Source organism: Cryptomeria japonica, chromosome 5, assembly GCF_030272615.1.
Source record: "Cryptomeria japonica chromosome 5, Sugi_1.0, whole genome shotgun sequence".
In the NCBI taxonomy this organism is placed as follows: domain Eukaryota; kingdom Viridiplantae; phylum Streptophyta; class Pinopsida; order Cupressales; family Cupressaceae; genus Cryptomeria; species Cryptomeria japonica.
In genome coordinates this window covers 644,043,808-644,054,246 of record NC_081409.1, presented here as the reverse complement: position 1 = coordinate 644,054,246, position 10,439 = coordinate 644,043,808, and positions in this window count along the sequence as shown.

Below are 10,439 nucleotides of genomic sequence, written 5' to 3'. Positions count from 1 at the left end.
TCGATGCTCACATAACAAATGTTCTTCTCCTGGCATAGTTTTAAGCCACCAAGCAAGGTCGCATATTTGACACCATTGTTAGTGTCGTTCGGGAGTGACCGATCCTTCCCACACTAGATGACCTTGGATTGCTCTTAGAGGCCCCACCAAAATTCAACTTTAAGCGACCTATTGGTAGGAGTGACCATCAAGCCTCATCTTGTGCTTTTTTGTTTTGAATAGTTCTGCTCTTTGCTGGGATAAGGTGAAACAACACTTTTGACATTTGATCATCCCAATAAGTGAACTTATCATGCTTCTTCTCAACCTCACATTACTATGGTCGCAGATACCAACCTCAATTTTGTTCAAAACCAACTGTAAAGGATACTCCTTATTGTTAAATATTTGTTCATTTCTTTCTCTCCAGATGTGCCCAATAATCATTGCAGGGGTAGCAAACCATAGTCCTCCCTAGATCAAAGATTTGTTCGCAATGTGCCAACTCTCGAAGGTCTCTTTCAACAAAGATGGAAGTGCCCCCTTCTAGTTTAACTTATTAAGGAAATAACACCAACACTCATGGCTAAACAAACAATTCACAAATAGATGTTTTACAATCTCCATGTGCTCTTGACACATTAAGCATTTGAAGAGATCCAATAAGCTTAACTTCATCATCTTCTCCCTCGTGAGAGCCTTATTTTGAACAACAAGTCATGCAAAGGCACCAACCTTAGGCAAGATGTTTACATTCCAACATAAATGCTACCATGTACAACGTTCCCTTTCCAGGTTCTCGAGTTGGTACACTAGCTTAGTCGAATATCTACCAGATTTGGTAGCACACCATATAATTTGATCCTCATTTTTCCCAACCACGATATGTTTCTTGTTTAGATCTTCTAATAAGATCCCTCCGTTGACTGGGTTGATGCCTTGAAGAACTTTCCACTTGTATTTCATTCTCTCCCCATATATATATATATATATATATAAAATCTCATCTCAATGTATTAAATCATTAATAATTTTTACACATTTTTCTCAGTGTAAATTAAATGGCCTCATAGCCAAAAAAGAAGAAGTGAGAATGTTGTGTTACAAGTGAATATTCACAATCTTAAACCAGTATAGCACTAGATTTGTTTTTCTTATCATATTGTATATTTTTTCTTTGTCTACAATAAGAATTACAAAGAATAATCATGCCAATAAAAAGAAGTGAGAATATTGTGTTATGAATGAATATTCACAATCATAAACCAATATAACAATAGATTTGTCTTTCTTATCAAATTATATATTTTTTCTTTTTCTACAATAAGAATTACAAATAAATTCATGCCAAACTTATCCCCAAAAAATCAAAATCACCTTATTATAATAAAAATAAATGTTAATCATACTACTTGAGTTGGCCTAGTGGTGGAGAACTTGTGCTCTTGAAATAGAGGTCACAAGTTCAAATCATACAAAGGGGGTAGGGTATGTACACCTTATCGGCTTCAACCTATTACCTATCAAAAAAATAAAATAATAAATAAATAAATAAAATATTAATCAAATTCAAAACAAATTTAAAAATATTTCAATCAAAATATAACGTTATACCTCCTTATATTTATATTTCATAAATTTAACTCTATATTTATATTATTCTATTAGCCTAGTCAACTTATATCCTTTTAAATGAGGTAAATATATTTACCACACAATCATATTATGGTTCCATAAATTTAATTCTACATTTATATTATTCTATTAGCCTAGTCAACTCTATATCCTTTTAAAAACGAGGCAAATATATTTATCATAGAGTCATATTGTAATGAATAAAATGTACTGAATTTTAGGTTAATTGTCATATAGACTAATTGATTGCTTTTGAAGGTGGCGGTCATAAGTGGAAAAAATCTCTATAACAAATCATTGAACTATTTTATCCTCTTAGTTGATTAAATTTTAAAAAATCCATCACGACCTTTGCCTAAAGGATTACATGGATATGAGTATAGAATGTCACAACCTTCTCATGGCACCTACTTTAGAAGAAACATCAATCATAAAGATTAATTACTCTATAGAAAATAGAGGTTTTATAATATTTTTTTTATTGTTTTTGATTTGGTTAGTATTATTAGTATATATTAAAGTTTTATCAATAATTAAATTTTTAATTAAAATATTAAAAGGTATTTATTTCATCAAAATTGTTTGGGATACAATCATATCTAACGACTTTACATGAATGAGACTTTTATTATTATTGATTTGTTGTAAATCAAGTTTAACTTAACTAAAAACCAAAAGTCACCTGATTATTTTTTCAATTCTAAAAGGACTAATTTTATACTCTTCTATTCTTTTTATTTATTTATTTTTGTTAAATTTAGATTGATTTTGATCTTTATTAGACATAAATATTTCAATTAAAAAATATATAATAAATAATTGTAATGATTCCATATCATTTTTCATTTAGTTTTGTGCATATTTTGAAGAGATTGCCTTGAGACATAGACATATTAATGAATCATAATTTTGTATAAGTGGGTCCCTTTCTTTCCTACACACCTATATATTCACCCTATTTGCGTATTTGTTACACATATGCACATGTTTCCCACTTTGATTTGACCCTTTTCATGTTATTAGAACAAGTTGTGGAAATGCTTGCCCTCATGGTTATAGCCTCATTGATTCTAAATTGTTTTTAAATTTAAAAAATTAAATTTCACCATTCCCACATATAGTAGACTATTTACCGTTTTGTATTATGTGTTGGTATGTCTTCATATTTAAAGGCATTCAATGCATTCATTTTAGACATACAAGATTTGAAATTTATATTTACATAACATACTTCAATTGGAGCAAATAAAAGAAATATAGTTCTACATAAACATCCTAAGAACATAATCATGGAAGAGTTGTTTTCAATCATTTGTACACATTTTCCATGGGTTGATGTAAGAGAACATGTCCCTTATGACATATTAACAAGCCTACAAAGGTATTTATAATTATTGTTCTCTTGTAATATACCAACAAGCCTACAAAGGTATTTATAAACATCAATAGATCTTAGGGATCAAAAAATGAAGAAGAAACTAAATTGAATTAAGTGAAGGATAGAGCTTTGAAGATCCCATAGTACAAGTTTGTGAGTACAAAGTAGATTTGTAATCATGGACTAGTCTCTTATTGCCAATTTTTTTTTTTTGATCAGTAATGTTGTGATTTTTGTTTATTAGGAATGCTTTTAACTGGAGCTACGAACCAGTGGGGGTCACAATGGGGGACACCCTCCCCGAGGGATTACTGTAAGGAAGCAAAGGTGTGCGGAAACGCTTCCTACGCTAATCTTGAGAGGACGATTTTGCAAATTTCAACTTAACTATCACAGAGATCACAAGAAGCAAATAGAGTAGAAATAAAACAAGAAACACATAACACAGTGATTATCGTGGGGAAAACCCATACGGGTGAAAAACCCCACACTCTAAAACCTACATAGTATATTAACAAATCAACAAGAGATTACAATACACTTGCAATGCAAGTTCTTACAAGAGCATCACCTCAACTCAAGCTCAGAGAGACTTCACTAGCATCCTTCTAGCACCCAACCTTGCAAACCAAACTCCATGATACAAACTCCTCTCCAAGCCCTCATTATATAGGAATTTTACAACCTGGAAACCATTTGTGGTTTTACAATACCATGGGCAAAACCTCCATGACATGTGTTGCCCACCCTTGACATTTGTTTTTCCAAGATAAGAAAACCAGGTTAAAAGTAGTTACTCACGTCCAAACTCTTATCCCCTATTTTTGACCCTCATAACCAACATGAAATGTGTCATATAATCTCTAAAAAAGGCCCTCCTATATTATACTATGGACAAGGCATCTTTTGACAACTCATATACCTTTTTCCAAGGCACCGACACATGGAAAACCTCCCAACTACATTTGGAACAATTTACTAAAAATTGCAAGGTTGAGACACATGTATCTTAACATTCTCCCACTTGTCGAATAACTTGCAAGAGTTAGGGGATCCATATTACCATGGACTCAACAGTCAGGGGCCAAGAGGCCCATAGACTCCAAACACCATCTGAACTTCTTTGTGCTCATGGGCTTAGTTAATGAATCAACAACATTCACCAAAGTTTCTACCTTCTCCAACTTCACCCTACCATCCTCAACCATATCTCTCACAAAATGATATTGTACATCAATGTGTTTGTTCCTGGCATGAAAAGTTGGGTTCTTTGCTAGGCAGATTGCACTCTGACTGTCACTATAAATTGTCACAGCACCTTGTTTAAACTCTATATATGAACACAATCTCTTAAGCCAAATGGTTTCTTTGCAGGCATGAGTAGCTACCATATACTCTGCCTCTGTAGTGGACAAAGCGACCACAGCCTGTCGCTTGCTCATCCAACTAATTGCACCACCAAATAATGTAAACACATATGCACTGGTGGATCTTCTTCTATCAACATCACCTGCCCAGTTTGAATCCACAAAGCCTCTAATATCCAAGGAATGTTCATTTCCTGTTCCATGAAAACATATAGAGTACTCTGAGGTACCCTGCAAGTATCTAAAAACTCTTTTTACTGCATCCCAATGTGCTCTTCCTGGATTAGACATGTAACGGGAAAGAACTCCCACTGCTTGGGCAATATCTGGTCTTGTGCAAACCATAGCATACATTAAACTTCCAATAACACTTTGGTATGGTACTCGACTCATCTCTTCCATCTCCAATGGCGATGTAGGACACTGTGAACTAGAAAGCTTTGTTCCCATTGTAACAGGAACACTCAATGGTCTAGAATCTTGCATATTAAATCTTCTCAAAATAGTACCAACATACTTACTCTGGCCTAGCCAAAGCTTTTTGTTTTGTCTATCTCTTACAATCTCCATTCCCAAAATGTGTCTTGCTGCACCAAGATCTTTCATATCAAATTTTGTCGAGAGATAAGATTTTAATTCTGTAATCAAACCTTTTCCTTTCCCAATAAACAACATGTCATCAATATACAAGACAATAACCAGAAAATGATCACCATCAGATTTGAAATATATACAATGATTAGATTTAGACCGCACAAACCCCAAACTCAATACATATGTATCAAACTTCTAGTACCACATCCTAGGACTTTGTTTTAAACCATACAAGAATTTCTTCAACTTACAGACCAAATTACTTTTACCTTTTACCACATAGTTCTCTGGCTGTGTCATATAAATTTCTTCCTCCAAATCTCCATGAAGGAAAGTAGTTTTTACATCCATTTGTTTGACTTCTAGATCATAAGCTGCTGCAATAGAAAGTAAGAAATGAATGGATGTCATTTTGGCTACAGGAGAAAAAATCTCACCATAATCTACTCCCTCAACCTGGGAGTAACCTTTTGCAACCAAACGTGCTTTGTACTTCTCTATTCTTCCATCTGAACCTATCTTCCTTTTGTACACCCATTTGCAACCAATAGGATTTCATCCTTCAGGCAATGGTACAAGGTCCCATGTGTCATTCTTCTTAAGAGTTGCCATCTCTTCATCCATGGCAATTTTCCAAGACTCTGAATCATTCATATCAAGAGCCTCTTCTACAGATTTCGGTTCATCAATATTAGCATTTAAAGAAAATATACATCTCCAATCATCAGGAGAATATCCATACCTTTCAGGTGGTTTTCTTTGTCTAGTAGACCTTCGAACAAGTTCACGTTTAGGTTCTTCTTCTTCCTCTGATGATTCAGAACTCGTAGAGCTCTCATCAACTTCCTGTCTTTCTAAGGGCCTCAATTCATCTTTTTCAGGTGTAGCAGACAGTTGAATCACATCTTTCTTTTCTTCCTTTTGTTCTGGCTGCACTATAACAGAAGAAGACTTAATTTCTCTAAAAATAACACTTCTGGAATAGAATACTTTTTGTGCAATAGGATCCCAAAGCTTGTATCCTTTCACACTATAACTGTATCCAATGAATATACATTTAACTACTTTGTTATCCAATTTTGTCCGCTTCTCCTTTGGCACATGAGCATATGCCTCACAACCAAAAACTCTCAGATGACTAAGTGAAGGCTTGTGGCCCGACCACGCTTCTAGTGGCGCTTTATCAACAAGAGCTGATGTAGGAGACCTATTTATCAGGTAGTAGGCAGTGGCTACAGCTTCAGCCTAGAACTTTTGTTCTAGACTAGCACCACTTAGCATACTCCTAGCCTTCTCCATCAAGGTCCTGTTCATTCTTTCTGCAACTCCATTCTGTTGTGGAGAATATGGAGTTGTCTTCTGTCTCTTAATACCACAATCTTTACAAAATGTGTCAAAATCATTGGAGCAATATTCACCACCATTATCTGTCCTTAAACATTTTATCTTCTTTCTAGTCTGCAACTCAACCATTGCTTTAAATTCTTTGAAACGACTAAAAACTTCAGCTTTACTCTTAAGAAAATAAACCCATGTTCTTCTACTGAAATCATCAATGAAAGAAACATAATAAACTGATTTACCAATAGAAGAAACATCAACTGGACCAAATACATCCGAATGGATTAGATCCAAAACACTTGAAGACTTATAAGAACTGGAGTAAAACTGAATGCGGTTTTGTTTTCCATAAATACAATGCTCACAAAAGTCAAATTCAAGATTGCAATCATTCAACCCATTAACAAGGTTCTTATTTTTCAAAGTTCATAGACCCTTCTCACCTATGTGGCCGAGTCTCAAGTGCCACAACATTGTCTTCTCTACGGGCAACTTTGATTCGGTAGAAAGAGCACCCTTGGGTACCCAAAAACCATGACCATCTACTGAAAGAGACACCCTCTCCTTTTCCAACATAGTCTTTATCATAGTTTTATCAGAAGTGCTATTGCACTCAACTGTGCATGCATCAAGCTGGTACAATGTACCCATTCTGCTTCCTCTTGCTATTACCATAGCACCTCTCACCATTTTCACACCTGCTTCAGAAAACTGTACATGCACACCCGCATCTATTAGTTTTCTAACAGATAACAAATTTCTTGCTAGTCCCGGGATATGCAAGACACCATCAAATCTTCTAGTTCTACCATCATAAAATTTAACATGAACACTTCCACGACCAACAATATCAAGAAAAGAGTTATCACCCAATTACACCTTACCACCATCAAACTTTTCATACTTACTAAACCAGTTTCTAATAGGAGTCATGTGGAAAGATGCACCTGAGTCTATCAACCATGCATTGTCACCTGCACCAGTGGCCAAGGCTGCAATAAAAGCATCTCCATCTTCCTTCTCGGACTCAGAATCAGAATCTTGCTTCTTCTTCTTTTTCTTCTTTTCTTCTTTACAGTCCTTTTGGAAATGTTTGGGCTTTCCACAATTCCAGCAAATTACCTTGGACTTACCAGGAGATTTTGATCTCCCTTTATTCTTGGACTTAGAATGGCCATTCTGCTTTTCATTCTTGCCTCTTTCTTTTGGTCTTCCTTGAACACTCAAAGCCTCTTTGGCATTTAGAGAAACCTTCCTTCTCATCTCCTCAGAAAGTAGAGAACCAACAACATCCTCCATCTTCAAGACAATTGCAGTGCTCCCTATTGCCATCACAAGGCTGTCCCATGAGTCTGGCAACAAACATAGCAGGATTTGGCACCTTTCTTCTTCATCCATTGGTACCCCAACTGAGGTCAACTGAGTCACCAACATATTAAAACTTTCCAAATACTCAAAAATTCCTCCACCTTCTTCCATTCTCAAGGAATGCAACTTCTTCCTCAAGAAAATTTTATTCACAAGTGATTTTGCTTGGTAGATCTCACTTAGCTTCTTCCAAAGCTTCTTCGTAGTAGATTCTTCATGGACATTAATCAGAATTGAGTCTGCAAGGCACAATCTTATGAGACCTTTAGCTTTTCTATCCATTATATCATATTGTGCAGCTAAAGTCGGATATGCGGGCCTCGACTTATTCTCATCGACTGCATCCCATAGATCTCGATCAATCAACAGATCTTCCATCTTTAGCTTTCACATTTCAAAGTTTGTGCCAGAAAACTTCTCTACATCAATCCTTCCTGATATACTTGCCATCTTTACGATCCTGCAATACAGAAATGAAATACTCTGCACAAGCTCCCACTCAAACCTTGATTGGCTCAAAAAACCCTATACCCAACAAATAGAAGCAAAACTGACCAGGCTCTGATACCACTTGTAAGGAAGCAAAGGTGTGCGGAAACGCTTCCTACGCTAATCTTGAGAGGACGATTTTGCAAATTTCAACTTAACTATCACAGAGATCACAAGAAGCAAATAGAGTAGAAATAAAACAAGAAACACATAACACAATGACTATCGTGGGGAAAACCCATACGGGTGAAAAACCCCACACTCTAAAACCTACATAATATATTAGCAAATCAACAAGAGATTACAATACACTTGCAATGCAAGTTCTTACAAGAGCATCACCTCAACTCAAGCTCAGAGAGACTTCACTAGCATCCTTCTAGCACCCAGCCTTGCAAACCAAACTCCATGATACAAACTCCTCTCCAAGCCCTCATTATATAGGAATTTTACAACCTGGAAACCATTTGTGGTTTTACAATACCATGGGCAAAACCTCCATGACATGTGTTGCCCACCCTTGACATTTGTTTTTCCAAGATAAGAAAACCAGTTTAAAAGTAGTTACTCACGTCCAAACTCTTATCCCCTATTTTTGACCCTCATAACCAACATGAAATGTGTCATATAATCTCTAAAAAAGGCCCTCCTATATTATACTATGGACAGGGCATCTTTTGACAACTCATATACCTTTTTCCAAGGCACCGACACATGGAAAACCTCCCAACTACATTTGGAACAATTTACTAAAAATTGCAAGGTTGAGACACATGTATCTCAACAATTACATGATGAGGTATTAACACCTCCTCGATGATATGAATGCCACACTTACATATATTTGTTATATCCATCTCTCCTTATCACTCCATATGCCTTATCTCTCCAAACATCTCCTTATCACTCCATTACAATTCTCCTTATCTCTCCAACACGGGTTTTGTCACTCCTTTAAACTGGCAGAGGGGCATCATGAATCATCGACAATTTGTGGCATGAGAGGGACCACAACACGAGGATTTTTTGTGCTGCGTGGACAACGAAAGAAGAGGCATCAACACCAACGAAGCCACAAGAGGGACCATAGCACGAGGATTTGTGCTGCATGGACAACGAACAAAGAGGCATCAACACCAACTGCAACGTGAGTAACAATCGCTAGGGGGGACCATCGAAAGTACCGAAACAAGCGAGCTTCATTCAACGTGCACAGTACCTGAAAAGATTCGAACATGAAACATCCCTATCAACAAGGATTACAACATACCGTTGCGCTGCGGGGACATCCCCCCTCATATTGCTAAACTTATCCCTACACAAAATCAATAATTTTTAAATTCTAAAACCAATAGATTATCATTATCAATTTCAGATTCCATACACATTCTTCAATATCATAGTTAAATATTTTTATTAATTATACTTTACTTTCTTAAAATAACTACAAATTAGCATTCTATAATTTTAATTTATAATTAATTAGTCTAAATTAAATGTATTTATTTAAATATTTATAAAATAAATCTAAACTAAACTAATTTTTTTAATTATAATATTATTTATATAATTATAAATTAAATATTTTTATTTATCTAATTATTAATCATTTTATTCTATCAAATAATTACAACTAAATAAATATTATTATAAATAATAATTATATATTTATGATGTAACAGTAAATTGTAGTACCTAGGGGAAAGGAGCCACTAGCTGTTATAGGACCAATAACCGTCATCTTTTTGTCAACCTCACCCCCCATTAGTAGACATAGTATAAACAAAAAAAAATGGTAATGGAAGATCCATTAATAAATACAACATGCACCAATAGTGGTGCATTTTTTAAACTTTTTTTACTATAAGTAGCTCATTATGAGACATTTGTCCACTATGAGTTATCTACTATTGACGCAAAGGTGATTATGTATTAGACCACACTTTGAAATGTGTACTTCTTGACCTTTGTGCACATAATGAATTCTACAACGTCGTTACTACCCACAAACCAAAACAATAACTTTCAACAGTTAAGTCGCATACAGAGAAAACAAAAAAAAACCGTCGAAATTAGACGAACCGTTTAGAAATTTAAGATGCGCAAAGTTAACTATAACAACTAATGGCTCCTTAACCCTAACTCAGTTGTAACCTTCCCAACTTAAAACCCCAGTATTTGTTCCCAATTATGATCTCCGCAACTTTAATCGATTAAAAATATATTCTCTGTAAGAAGAGAATCGCGTGAATAGTGTACATCAGTCAAAAGGTGAATTAATAATCTCG